Here is a 15896-nt window from a genome sequence, read left to right on the forward strand (position 1 = left end):
CCCATATCTACAACACCTTTTCCTGGTAGAGCTGGGATGCAACATAACCTCCGTGCAGGAGCTGCATCCCAAGGGCTCAGGAGGCAACAACTAGCTCATGTTGGCTCTAAACCACCAGAGTCAATGTGTGAATTGCTCCCAGAAGTCAAGAGAAGTAGTTGACAGAGAGTGAAGACAGCCAACTACTACCTTCTTCTGCAATCCTGGGGTAGGGACATTATCCCTAATGGCTGTTCTGCATCAATTTCTTCTTCATTCATCATGGGTGACACTTTCTTAATGACAACAGAAAGATTAAAAGGAGTGGGAAGATGTGCAAGATTGATTAGGCCCAAACACAAGCATACAGCTCGCAGGCTTTACAACCCAGCTCCCAAAAGGGCACCCAACATGAGAAGATGCCATAGGAGGAAGCCTGGAAGCTGTGGCTGGATTTGAGGAACTGTGTTTCCTGCCTCCTATAGAAAAAAACAAATACTTAAATACTAATTCACATGCATTTAGCTCCTTTCATCCCAAAACATCAAAGCATTTTGAACACAATAATTAAGCCTCACAAGGACTATAATTCATGATTTTTTACTTGAAGTACTCCACAACTGAGGCATGAGTGATCCCAAAGCAAAGAATCAATTCTAGAAACACCCAAGAATTCCAGCTAATAGGTCTTTGTTTCAAATTTTCCTTTCTCAAGCTGCAGCAACTGAAACAGGGTTTGATAAAATTATGTATTTACCAACTCTTTCCTTCCTGCATTTTAGGTTGATTTAGATGGAGATTGCAGTAAAACTTGGTCCAGATAAAAAGTGGCAACTTTCATCTTACTCATCTTCTGCCAGTAGAATATAGCTATAATACCGTAATACGAAAAATAAGACAAAATGAAGAACTGTCTCCAAAAATCTCCCCAAAATTATATCTGAAAGTTATGTTTTGAAATGTTGAAATACACCAATTGGTGATCAGTCATTGATTCCATTACATTTAGAGAGGTGCAGTACTGGTGAAAATGGTGTGAGAAGAAGGCCTCAGGAGTTCAAAACTGAATGCTCATGGTAAAAGATCTTCTCTCTAAGGCTGTATCAGGAGTAGCATTGCTATTTTCAACAGCAGGACACAAAACAGCCTTCATCATGGGACTGAGTTCCATCATGTTGGGTTCTGGGCGCGGGGCACAAGCACAGAACAAAACAACCTCCCAGAAAGTTTAGTTCTCTCCTCCTCGGGCCATCAGACTAATATGTTTGATAGATATGAAAGGAACTGGCACAAATTGTACAATTCATGAACTGGAAACCCATAAATACCACTGTTCTTTAGTGGTCAGGGATTTGGGAATATGCTGAGTGGATGTTCATCCATGGGAACAATGCAGCGTCATTGACCACAAAGGTGCATCTCTTATAAAGCAATACTGCAATAAAAATGGATATGGCCATCAGAAAAGGAGTGCTATTCACCAAGTAAGAAGGGTCATTTCTTAAGAATATATATTTCCCACTAAGTATATATATATTTCCACTAGAAGTACATATATTTCCCATATCTATTTCTTAAAATATATGGATTACAATTGCATGCATTTCGTGTCATTTCAATCCATGATTAAAGAACAGTCTTAAGAAGTACTATAGGCACCTGATGTATCTTGGTGACACGTATGACAACTGAAGCATCTTAAGGACAAAGAAAGGAATTTGTGGCAGAAAAAAAGAATGCCAGGGTTTATAGCCAAAACTCGAACTTTTTACTTGTTTCAATTTTTCTTATGAAATAATCAGATCAATAAAAACATGTGTATGAATCAAAGCAGGGTATGCTCTTTGTCCATCTCTGAAGTGTCCAAACACGGAATCAAGTCTTCCTCTGAATTAACACAACAGAATTTCCAAGGATACAGTCAGTAAAGAACAAAGATTGCCAGCTTGTACACGAATAAATTCAGTCTAACCACTTTCCTATCTCATAACTTCATCCTTGGAAGAGGGGACTAGTTTCTTATCACCTTTCTGTATCACCTTTCAAAAGTCTGTTAGGCATAAAAAGAACCTCTGGGACAACACTATATGAAAGGAATTGACAGAGTTACATGGTCCTATCACCAAACTGATTATTTGCTTCATTGAGAAGCATCATATTTTTATTTTCAGACATTGACTGGAGGCTTTCAAATCATTTTGTGATCTTCCTTTGCTCTAAGCATTCCCACTCTGTGCCAGAGATTCATTTTAGATCATCCTCGGTCATTTGACACACTTTAGTGCTCTACTACTCAAGCAGAACTTGATGTACATGTAAAATAAGAGATGTCATCAGGGCTGTGTAATCCATTTGATTCTCTCCAAGCTGCATCTTTCATATCAATTCATCTCTGCGATAATAGCAGTGCCTTGCCCTTGTTTTGTGAAAATCTCTGCAATCTATTGGCAGCCTTTAGGGAGATCGAAATAAACAGAAGCAGAACGAAATATATTCTACTATTCTAAAAGCAAAGCGCCACAGACATTTTGTTACAGGCAAAATAAGAATCACTTTTAGGGCCGTGATGCAGAAAATAACAACTTGTTTACAAAGTTAGTTTGCTGCAAAGAATAGAAATCTTGCCTTTGGTTTTCCTTTCTTGCTAACTGTTGCTAAGTTAAATTAACCACCATAGACACATTCAGAAAAAAAAGAAGTCTCATATTACTTATTTTATTTATAACCTTAGATATTAGACAACAACAGAAAGCTGTAGGCATCCTGACAATTATTTAAATTCACGATCTATAATTGCTCAGGAGCAAAAAATAATTACATTCAAATAAGTCGATGCAACAAACAGCCCCTTTTCGTCCTGTGCTCCCCAGCTCCACAGAAACATACCCTTAACCCATTTCCAATAAAAGCCCAAACTAATAAATGTCTTCTGAGTGTGCCTAGAAGATCATTAAAATTAATCTATTTTGGACCAAAGCTGTCCTTAATGGAAATGCAGAATTTCCGAGAGTTATTTTCTCGTCTGTTAGTAGCCAATAACATTTTGGTATGTCCTCACTGGCAAGGGAGAATAACTCTTTCCTATCCACCTGCAAAAAGACAATTACTCAAAAAAATACCAGAGAAGATTGTTATAGCAAGACTAATTTATACCCAGAGGAACTGTCTGGGGCCAAATAGATATGTGGTTAGTCATTTACCATTTAGGCGGTATTTGACGCATGCCCATACCCCAAAATCGTGGCACGTCCCTGCTGAAAATCAAGCAGTGAGAATAAATGTTTCAGGGCAGCGTCTGCACTGAAGGGACGGCTCCACACAGGGACAGCCGATCTGCACAGGGAGGACCTTGACCTCCACACGGCTTCCCGAGACACCTCCTCGATGTCCTGTCCCCTCCAGATGTGGTTAGCAGGATATTAAGCCGTAGGGCACGACGAGGCACGTTGCCACACGCGCCTTGGTGCTCCTAACACGGCTGCTGGCCACATCAAGAGCTGTCGTTGCACGTTCCTGCTTAAATCCCAATCCCGTGTGATCACGGCGGTGGCATTTGGGACAGTCTCAGGATGTGACATGGACATACCTGTCCTCTGCATCCTACTCTGGCCGGGAAGCGCCATGGAAGACGGAGGTTGTCTTGGTTCCTGTGGTACCACAAGGACTGAGCTTTTTTATCCCGTTCATTATTCTCAAGATCGTTATCCTGCATCCCTGTAAGGTGGTGATGCTCTTCTCAATTGCCTCAGACATCAATAATTTTACCTCTAATCATCTTTGCATGCTTTGGCTTGTTTTGTGGGGTTTTTTTTCTGACAAAAAGGCAAATGAGACAAGACAACTTGGAGAGCAATGCAGTACAGAGAAGCCTGACAAAACTGCTACTGAAATAGTGGTAATCAGTAAAATAGCTGAGATGAACTGTGGTCGGAGATACCTATGAATATATTTCTGGATAACGCCAGTTATCCAACCAGGACTGGATAACTTGGGTGCCTAACTATAGAGACGGGATTGTGCTGACCCAAGGATGAAGCTTTCAGAAAAAAAAAAAAAAAAAAAACAGACTCACATGCAACTTTAATTTATTATTTCTCATTGCAAATCTCTCTCAGCACAGGGTTAACATCAGCACTTGCCTGCTCGTACTTTTCAACACAGTTTTCAGCAATGTCTCTATTTTCAAAACACCTTTCTAGCTTTGTGGCTCCTAACAATTTTAATTAATAAGAGAAAAGCAGTTAAAGGTGATATGATATGGTAGGTGATAGCATACATATCACATATGTATATATTGCATGCAATATATTATATGAGAAGGATCCCTCTTGCCCAGAGAAGGGAAGAAAAGGGCAAAATCACCCAGTACTTGCCCTGACTACGGTCCCAGCCTCTGGCTTAGTGAGGCTGCCCTGAGTCTGATACGGCTGGTTTAAGGAATTACTCCCAATGGATCTCTCTTCCAACTATTTCTCCTGGCTCCATTTCAAACCGTGAAACCTTTTGTACGCAGAAATTCCTTTAGCAAGGAAATCCAGTCTTTCATTTGGTTCCAGCTCTTCTGATTTATTTTGAAACTGGCTCCTTCTTGCTTCATTTAACAGCCTCAACTTCTCATACTGGAAGATTTTCTGCATAATCAATTCCCTTTTACATTCCCCATGCCTGTTATCATTTTGCAACCTCTCATACCTCCCCAAATCTTCTTTTTTCCACACTGAATACCCTAGCATGCCCAGTTGTTTCTTGTACAGAAGTTTCTCCAGACTTTTGATGATCCCTTTTGACTCATTCTGAACCTTTTTCAGTTCTGCTATATGTCAATCTTGGGATAACGGGAGCAGAAACGCACAGTGTTCAAACAACATGGGAAAACTATGAGTTTGTACACTGGCTGATAGTGCTGATTTCTGTTCTGTTCTCTTTTCCTTTCCTATTCCACATTCCAACAGTGGGCATTGTCAGGAAGAAGAGTTACCATGTTAGGCATCCATTAAAACACCTACATTACCCCCCTAAGACTGTGTACAAGAAGAGAATTTGGGGTCAAATATGACTGATGAGCCATCAGCAAAGTGTCTTAGACGTAGCAGATTGCAGCCAGAAAGAAAAAAACTGGTTGAGGTTGGAAAGAGCCAACAACAGAGCAGTTGTACAAGCTGCAGCACAGACTCCAGAACATTTTGGATCAACAAAGTACCTTGAATTCCTGGGAGATTACTTGTATAGAGCCAATAAGATTGTCAGGGTAATAATACTGCCTCAAGCCTACAGACCCTTTTGCTTCATCCTTGGGTTTATCTACAGCACGGTAAATCATAAATAATTATAGTGTGGAATGAACAGTTGGAGGTGATCAATATTGCTTTTAAAATGAGTTAACTCTAAATCAAGATTAAAAAAAGGTCTAGTATGTTTATATGCATGTTTTTATGTATTTTAAAGATACAATTGTCAGCCTTGTCACATACACCAAGGAATCAGTGCCCTGCTCTAAAGGAAATACTGGACAGAGCAAATCCATATGAAAAGTCCCCTGTAACGGGCGGTCTCCTTTGCCTGAAGGCACACTACTAGGACAGGTAAAGCTCAGGAGGATTCCTGAATTCTCACACATGCTAAATTCTCACAAATTAGCACACATGCTAAATTCTCACAAATTAGCACACATGCTAAATTCTCAGGCTGCTGGCAGCTCCCGTTGGTTGAGTGTGTCCATGTGTGTCCATTCACAACCTAGGCATGGATTTCTGCAGTAGCACAAGGATAAGCATTGCTAACCATGGCCAAGCAGCACCCCACAAAGGTCCCAAGAGGGACTGGGCTAGCTACCAAAACCTAACATCAGCCATTCTCCATCTATAAACCATATCCTGAGTGGTTAAACCATATCCTATAAACCATATCCATATTGAGCAGTAGCCCAATAAAATGATCTTGGATTCACTAGCTGTCAAAGCAAACGAATTGATACTATCTTTATGTGCCTCACATGATAAATGTTTTCACACTTGATGAGTCTGTGTTTAACCATCTTGCCTAAACCACTAGGTCTGATACGGAGTTACTCTCATCTTGCCGTGCTGCTGGATTATATATAGGTATTGTCAAAGATTTCTCTGGAGCCTTGGGCTGCATCAAGCTGGTATAAATAAGACACAAAAGATGGTGCCAACAGTATTTAAAAAGTGATATGTCTGACAACGATATCCAACATCACACTTTTCATCCCAGAAATATGAGTCAAGAGAAGCTGGATGACCATTAGCCTGAGTTTGCAGTGAGGCTCTACTGTTGGGTTTAAAGACACCTTACCCTTTCTACAACTACGCACCTTTATATTTTGGAGCTAATTACAAATACGTTTCAACATTTCACTCCAGTTACATCCTTTTTACTTGAAAGCGTGACTGCTACTACATAATTCATAACATGATTCTCAGTAATTTTCAGTCAAGGTTCAAGCAGAAATGTGTCACACTAAGATTATATTATTTATGAGCATAATGTTGGATTTAAGCCAATGATACACCAATAAATTTTATCTTAAAGCCTGACATATTGCATGCTGTTTTCCCTGGCTCGCAAACAAATAACTACGGCTGTTTCAAAATTACTTGCAGTTCAACTCAAATCACAATTTTTTGCAATTAGTTCTTATCTTATTTGAAAAAAAAATCATATTATTTTTTTCTTTCAGATATTGAGGTGTAATTTTTTCTTGTTCTGTAAAGTCTGTCCTGCATGGAAAACAAACCCAGGTGGTATCTTGGAACAAATATCGTCAGTAAAATTCCGTCTAAGCACCTTAAAGGGCGAAGTTTTCACTGATGCCTCAATAAAGGTATGTTTTGCCATCCAAGATGTCCAAAGGAGCTTGCTCAGGCCTAGCATAGCAGTGAAGGACATGCAAAAAAGTCCTTGGAAGCTGGAGATCAAGGACAATCAAGATACAACAAAGGTGACTTTGAACCAAAGTCTGAGGAGCTGAATCCTGCCCTGCTGACGGACTTTCCATTAGCTGTAATAGGAGATTACAGAATCCCAGAACGGTTGAGGTTGGAAGGGACCTCTAGGGATCACCCAGTGCAACCCCTGCTCCAGCAGGGACACCCAGAGCACGGGGCACAGGGGGGCATCCGGGCGGGTTGGACATCTCCAGAGAAGGAGCCTCCACAGCCTCTCTGGGCAGCCTGTGCCAGGGCTCGGGCACCCTCACACCAAGGAAGTTCTTCCTCACATGGACATGGAGCTGCCTGGGGTTCAGCTTGGACCCGTTACCCCTTGTCCTGTCACCGGCCACCACCGAGCAGAGCCTGGCCCCATCCTCCCTACATTCTCCCCTCAGGTCCTTGTCCATGTTGCTCACATCCCTCTCAGCCTTCTCTTCTCCAGGCTCAACAGGCCCCGCTCGCTCACTCTTTCCTCACACGACAGCTGCTCCAGTCTCTCCATCACCCTCGTTGCTCTACAGTTAGACACCCAGCTCATTTTTTCATGTTACACATATAGGTATATGCCTTACTCTGTACATTAAATCCTTAAATATAGGGGATGCTATAGTTGTATCTAGTATCATTTGGGATGTCCTACCTGATTTCACTTGCTATTTCAGAAGTGCATGGATGTCCCCTAAAACCTGTATCATCATGGCCATCCCAAATGCCCTAAGACACACCAGAAGGCACAAAGCACCTATATTTATGCAAATGAATTAATTCCATCTAGTCTAAGTTGATGCTTTTCGACTTTTTTATCTCAGATTGCAAGCAAAACATCTAAAGACACATTTTTTGAAGTTATCAGATTAATTTCATGAGAAAAACTCCTAAAAATCACATCATAAATTATCCAACACAATACTAAAACAATATTAACACAATATTAACATAATATTAAGCAATATTTTTCATGGCCCCTAATCTCTGTATCTCACTTATTCCAATGTGGGAATTCCAATTCCACAATTTTCAGCCTGTGACAACAGCATTGTAAAGATATATCCAATAAGGATCATTATGGTGCACTGATAATCCTTTGTGAGCACCACAGAATTGTCAAAAAAAAAGATAAAATGGTCAAAAAGAACAGAATTTTGTCCTTCCAAAAAGCTCTTCATATTTTTCCCCCTGCTGTTGTCACTCCTGACAATTAGCATCACGTTTTTCTCTGCTGGATACACTATAATATCACCGTCCTGTGCATTTTTTACTATGTCATCATGCTGCATGCTTTATGAACAGGAATCTAGAGATGAATTTTGATGGCAAATGTGTGTATTCTTAGGTATGTAAACAGACACACGCATTTATCTCCCACGAAGCAGCATAAATCTGAGGAGGGCAGCCTCCTGTCATTAGCAGGATAATTTACTTCTATTTCAAAGTTAAACCAACTCAGATCGATGCCAAGCATATGTTCATTCTAGTCATTGATATATCCCTATTTATCATTGGCAAGAAATTTACTTTTCTGCAAGATTTTTGCATTGCTAGGTATGTATTTTTGCTTTTTTTTGCACAGAAGATAGGGCATATGTTGGAGACAATTTCTGCCACTGGGTATCAGTGAGCCCCATTCCCAAAATCATGAAAACCAACCAGGCATCCTCTACTCATTGCAGTGGCATAGGCCCCATAATTAGACGGGTGTTTTCAGATAGATATTATGAATTACAAAGCTGCAATCTGATTTCTTCCTTAAAAACCTCCAGATCTGTGCTAATGTGCAATGCATCCTCTAAGTGGAAATCCACACAAAGCTCAACTCTCCATCACCCCCAGAAAGCTAAATTAACATAACCACGTCCCTGCAGGAGAAGGGCAGACATTGTGTTCGAAGGCCACATTACTTTTGTTTTCAGAAGCGAAAAGAATAAGCTGCGTGGAGCTTTGCAAATAAAAGAACGTTACGAAGGGTTCTGCTGATCAAGGACAGCTTTCACTTTGCATTAGGGGTATTTTATTGTCCCTTATTAGTACTTATATATGTCAGGAAGTGTCCTTGGTAAAGACGGAGCAGACTGGAGCATTTATCTGGGTCTGTCTCACCCAGGGCTCTGCAATCTGCTGCTTCGAAATCAGAAGGCCACACTGAACACACAAAGCCTCTGGCATGCTGGAGGACAAGAGAAACTCGATATTCAGATCCTTATGCTTAAAAGGAGACTTCTAACCTGCCCTGGAATTACACTCGTTTAAACATTTATTAACTTACTTTGCAACCGGGGAAATTTTTCAAATCCAGACTTGTTAGACTCCTAAATCTTCATTTATTTTTATGTAAAAAGAATAAGCAGTCTCCCCTGGAAGTCTTCCTCACAAATATAGTGGGATCTGACCATTTCCAATTTTTAAGATGCTTTCATGTAAATGTCTAAATAAAAACACAGAAAACAACATTCAGCTTTAGCGTATGTCCTTTTGACTTAAAACTTGCTTCTGAAAGACCAAGGTGAGTCCAGCTTGCCTACCTATTCCATCAACAAAATCCCTGCCAGAAGGACACAGCCTGAACTGTTTCCAAACTGATAGCTTGGAGGGCCTCTCAGTTGATGAGCTTGTTTTCAGGATAAACAATGCCAAACTAAGCTTGAAAAATATCAAAATTCTACTAAGCTATCTATATTAATATGTTAAATTATAGAACGTTCCCTGGCCATTGCTTCCCAGCTGTCACATCATCTGAAGGTTGGACGAGAGGCATCAAACTTTGGGCAAGATGATGAGGACCAGGATGTTTAAGCACTGGTGATGAGTAGGAAGCAGGACTAGATGATAGAGGCAAGGAACCAGACTGTGATTTAATTCTCAGAAAGAGACACAACAAAGACGCTGGCCATAAGTCAATAATAAGAAAAAAAAAATAAGAGAGAGAGAGGGAAAGGAAGGAAAATGGGAAATAAGCATATAATAAGAATATTTCTTCAATAAACATCCTGAAAAGGTATAAGAACAGGAATATGATTTGCTTTAGGAACACAGCAACATTCCTTTAGGCAATCCCCTTCTTCATGCAATGCCTTCCTGCTTTTTTTCCTCATTTTCACTGCAGCAAATCTCCATGTTTGCACCACCTCACGTAAACAAGACAGCCTCAACACGTCAGCACTTTACAAATCCACCCAATTAGTGGATTGCTCCTCCTTTCCAAGCTGCTGCAAGGGCATTAGCATGAGAAACAAGAATCCCTTCTGGAGGACGTTCCCTCTGGCTCTCCATACGTCCACGACGTGATCCTTATAACATCTGGAAATGTTGCTGTAGATGTTTCTCCTACAATTTGGGTCACAGCACATGCACCTGCTTCAACATCATGAAGTCTTATGTTCTCTTCAGTGAGAGCGATAATACCTTCTGACATGTGCAGTATGGCTTTAAGTTTCCCTTTTTTTGAGTAAGAAGAGAGAAAAAAGGGTTTGATCGTTCCATTTTTTTCTCTGTCTACAAAAAAAGGTATTTTCTCCTGGCGGCTGATGATAAAAATATAGTAATTGAAAACTGAGTCGGGCCAAGGGCCTTACTAACACAATTTGTCTCCTGACAGCGGCCACCACCAGGTGTTTCAGGAAAGAAAGACGCATAGAAGGATCCACTCAAGCCATTCCAGTTTCAAGGAATCAACAAGATAATGATGTCAGTCATCACATTTCACGGGCTGACAAAAATGTTATTGAGAAGATTAGTCCCATGAGCATTTTTTAAAGGCCAAAAAAATCTTAGTCCTTTTTTTCATCAAGATTTCCCAAAGATCAATCAGATCTAGTGACTGTTGTAAAAGAAAACAAATGGACAATAAGGCCACTGGCTTGAGAACTGGGGGATTTCTAAAGAGAAAGGGCCTAGGCTCTAATAAATGAATTAATTGACTTGTTTTGGTAAATCATCAAAGCTATATTTTAACAAGACTTCACATTTGTTCTAAAAATTAATTAATTCAATCAACATAACCTACAAATACTTTAAATAATGTTCCAAGGCCATTTGTTTTGTGACAGTAAAACAAATTTTCTTCTGACCTTTACATTCACAGATGAGGGTTGGGGAAAATGTTGGTAAATGAATCGTCTGATTGAAAGAGAGGTCTGAAATCCTTCTGAATGCAACCTTAGGTTAAGAGCCCAGAACACCCTGTCTTTATAATATTTTGGAAATGGTAAGCGTAGTGTGGAAACTTGAACCTTGTCTTCACCCTTGGCTTGGGTTAGAAACTGGAAAAAGTGTTCTTGCACATGAGTATGACAAATAGTTAATCACTGGTTTTGAGCTGATCCCTTAAGTCTCAAGACCTGCAACTCAAACATTCTGATAAAATCTTTTTAAAATCCTGCGATTATGGGACCATGTAATGAGTTACGCTGGAGAACGCTGCGGAACCGCTGCCAAATACATCTTTGGGGTTTTAATTAGGAGTCCTATGACTCTGAGCTAAAGGAGGTAGCCAAAACATTCTGTACACGTGTCTGAAGAGGAGGAACGGAGCACTAGGAAATCCAGCTGGAAATGATTATCCTTTAGTTGACGAGATGCACTGGTCGAGGCATGAGCAAGGGTTGAACCATCCAAGATCTGGCCTTTTGGAAGAAATTCAGCTTTACTGCAGTCTGATCCTCCTTCTTATACAGGAGCAACTGCACAGACTACACACAAAGCCTGAAAAAACAGGACAACTTGGACCATCTTGGTGTGATCCTACTTTAAAAAGCAACAGAAATTGGGGGGATACATCAGCTATCTCAGTAGGATATAATAACCTAGGAAAGTACAACAATAATACGGCTCTGCAGAATTACTGGAACATGCTGTTGTCTAATAAGTGCAGAGCATAAGGTGAAGAAGAGTGGATCCATCTGCCAATTCAGAAATGTCTCTAATTAGCTCTTATCAGTTACCTAACATTCTACTTCTGGCTATATTTTGTTTACATGAAGAAACCAATTATCTCATTACTAGCCAGTGTATGTCAAGCAAATACAACATAATATAGTCCTATATTTTAAAAGTGTAATAATTAGAAATCTGAACTATTGCCAGATTTTACTGAAATAAATAAGAGCCCTTCTACGAATGCACCGTGCAATAGCAGCAGTTGTTTAAGAAAAATATACACTTAAAAATTAGAAATTTTGACCTAAATTGTTTCTGAACATAACACATTTACCTACAAGTTCAAATATATATATATATATAATAAAAATTATACACATATATATTAGATATATAATTCCATAATTAATTCATTACTTCATTGCTCCATTACTAGATGAAAACTGGATTAACAGGGAATTAGATTGCTAGCATTGAAACATTTTTTCATCAAAACTCCTGAAATCTAACTTTTCATAGCTGTAGAAACAAGGAAGTATTTCTTAATTTCAATGAGCAACAGGTATACCTTAGGCAGCTGAACACTACAAATAAAAATGGACAATTTGGGGATCATTTAATTAGCCTGCAGAAAACTGAGAGTTTCTCTTATAACTGAGAAAGCTGCAGGACCCATTAGCATGTAATTTGTCCTGCACCTTGATCAAAACAAGGAGTCATTAAGTAAATAACATAGCATCAGTAAGAGCATCCATAAGGAGATTTTGCAGAAGCTAGAACTATGTAATGCAATCTAACTGTATTTTGCAAGCAAGTAAAACAAAGACTGTTTTACAACCCAGAATTATATGTTATACTGTTATTTTTAATGTTCAATGTAATACTATCCAAGCACTAAGAATATGCAGTGTGAATAGTACAAAATCACACGGTTATTTACCATCTTTTAGCCTTTGTAGGTATCATTAAGGCAGAGGGATTACTCCTTAGCTCCTGCTGCTCTTTGAGGCTTGTCCCTGTGCAATCACAATTACGGGATTAAAGGATGTTGCCGGAGAAGAGGTTTAAGAAACACTCTCTTGCCAGGGTAGTGTCAGAGATGCTACTTATATAAATGACCAGCTCAGTTTCTTCCCCCTAGTTGCCAGAGGCTAAAATAGTAAAAACTTGCCGTTAGCAAGAGTATAAACTGGTAGGATGAATGACAATTTGAGGAGAAGAATTACTAATGGATAATGTCTTTCTTCGAGTTCAACCCGTTCATCCCCATTCACACGGGTCCAGCAAACGGAGGAAGGAAAATGAACCATACCACCACTTTTCTATACCATATATCAGAACGTGATGCCAACGCCAACAAATGACAACAATTATCATCAGAGTCATGTTTGTATACTATTATATTCCAGGTCTAATAGTAAACCTAAGAACATGTAGGTTTTCCATTTATTCACAGCACAGATGGCAGCAGCATGAGTTTTCACCACCTATCCCAACATTTGCAATCACACTCTTAGGGAAAATCTAGGGCAATTTAAAAAGGAGGAAAGTTATAAGGCTTGATAGGAATACAACAGTTCTTAAGGAATGGGTCAAAGCAGGATGTTTACCAAGGTTTTGCTCCTTCCTAGTGAAACTCTCTATGTAGGATGCTACTTCCTATGAAATTTTACAAATTATGTATAATGAATAGTGACAAAAATGATGAAAAAGACACACATAAACACTGACTACAACCACAGAATACAAACCTGATCTAACCATCAAACAGGAAATAAAGGAGGAGCTTTAAAAAAATAAGCAGTGAGGATTATATCAATACCAGACTATTAAAACTCTTTGTCTGTTTTAAGAAACTCAAAGAAGAATCCCTACATCCACCTTAACCTTAGGACTCAAAAAAAAAAGAAACCACATAAAATCATCTTCTATCAGCTCCACAAAAACTGTCAAACACAGTCTCTCATCCCACCACTCCAAGAATTTTTTAGATCTCCCCAGAATCCGCAAAGGATTACTGGCTGGAACACAAATCTCAGTTAGAGGGACTCTAAGGAGAATGTGAAGAAGTCATCCTGGTAACTGAATGGGGACACCCTCTGTATTTAATAATGGGGCCCTTATAAAATAACCTCTAATATTAACAGAAAAGTTCCCTTATCCACAAGTGTGAAGTGTTGAGAAGTCCTGCTCGTCTTAGAACTGAAAATGCCCAAATGATTATCTACATTTTTGACCATTTTAATCATTCTCCTGTTACAAACTGTTTCTCTTCTTAAACCATGGTATATACAGGAATATTAGCACCACGAGAAAATAAATTCTCCATGTGATTTTTTACAGTCAATGATTGAAAATATCATTTTTGGAGTAATAAATCAGTGCCCATGGCTAACTTAGCCCTTTGCCTTCTACACAGAATTGCCAAATATTTCAATGTGAACACAGCTCTATTTGAAAACAGATTAACAGTTTATTCCAGGCAGATAAATCAACTGTTATTATATAAGAACTTGCAGACGCTGTTCAGGTTTTTGAAATATTTATGCTATATCTTTTCTTTTTCTAAATTAGACCAGATCATTGTCAGAGCTCAATGACTGAGAAAATGCCATATTGACATACGCTACTTTCTCCCCTAAAATATGGATTCATAACCTTTAATGTCGGTAGGGATGATTGGATTATCTAATGTGATCTACTGTATCATGTAGGGAAGATAATTTCTACTACTTTTCCCTTTATAGAGATCAATAATGTGTATTCTATTGATGCGTGACCTCAGGAAGCATCTGGGGTGATAATCCCTAGGATTTCTGAGACATCCACGTTGCAAAACTATAGGAAACCTCCATCCCTCTGGCTCATCAGCTAGTAGTTTAGTTGGCCTGGGACTGGATCTAACCTATGGTTAGATACCCAACGAACTGTCCTACTCCATACCAGAGGACTCAATGATATGCAGCTTGTCTTGGTTCCTTTGATAGTTTGTTTCAGCTGATTTTTTTTCAATGGTGGTGCTAATGAACTCTAATTAATCAACTGGATGTGAAATATATATGATATTTTAGTACCTGCCTCCAAAACACTGCATAAGAGGTGTGTAAAATTGCTCATTAACACCTAAGCACTATATCTCCAACTCTATATCTGAAGGTGGCATTTATTGTTTTTGTGGCATATTATGATAAAGCAGAATCTCTGCTTTACAGGGTACATCCTCCATTTTATATATATATCCTTCATTCTTCGCTGTTACACATATAGCCTTGCAGGCAGTAATATTTATATGTATTTCATCTGAATGGGTCCAGGTCTAGGTAACATAGCAGATGTATCAAGTAGTGGTTTTATATTTACTCCTAGATCACAGACAAAGGTTTAATTGGATATAATATATTTTCCAAGACATTTTTGTATAGAAGTTTATAGGGAAGTATAGCCTTTCTAAACAATTCAATATTATGGCTCAAAATGAGTGTAGGCAATTTTTCATCCCCTGTAACAACAAGTTTTAAGAATAATTGGCCTAAGAATCTGCTTTTTTTTTCTTTCCTATTAAATTCTGTGAGTTTTCCCTTAAGGACAAAGGATAGTACAGTCCATAATGAGAGCTTGGACTATTTCCAGATTTGGATTAAGTCCATATATTGGTAAAATGTGTGGTCCATATATGGTAAAATATATTCTGAGCTATATTAGGAAGTCTATTTCTTCTAGAGGTAATTCTTTACCTCTCCAGAGAATTCCTGTTTCAAGTTTTACAGAAGGATTTGAAGAATTACATACAGAATATATGACAAATACAATAAAAATGTCATTTCATGTATAACTGTTCATCTTTCCATCTTAGCTGTCAGGAAGCCTATGGGATTAGCTCCAAAGTACAAAATAGGAGGGTTCATTGAGGGGCACAGAGGTGGTAATAGCTCTGCAAATATAGAGAATATAGCTTTACACTCAACAGTTTGAGTCCCTTGCATGCCTGAATGTCTGGAGAGTCATGGATTATTTTATAGAGTTCTGTCCAAACTAGCTGTTTTACAGGATACATAAAAAGCTAATATTTAGGAAGATGTACAGAACAAAATA

The 15896-nt window shown here is 38.9% G+C and overlaps 1 protein-coding gene across 3 annotated transcripts in view; it reads right to left on the reverse strand.

Annotated features, from left to right (window-relative positions):
• Window positions 1–15896, reverse strand: part of MSRA (methionine sulfoxide reductase A) — a 233518-nt gene that overhangs the window by 134769 nt on the left and 82853 nt on the right. The gene's annotated exons all lie outside the window — the stretch shown is intronic.

The sequence above is a fragment of the Tinamus guttatus genome, unplaced genomic scaffold (genome assembly GCF_059628265.1).
Source record: "Tinamus guttatus ecotype Peru unplaced genomic scaffold, ASM5962826v1 Tinamus_guttatus_pri_ptg000548l, whole genome shotgun sequence".
NCBI classification, from domain to species: Eukaryota; Metazoa; Chordata; class Aves; order Tinamiformes; family Tinamidae; genus Tinamus; species Tinamus guttatus.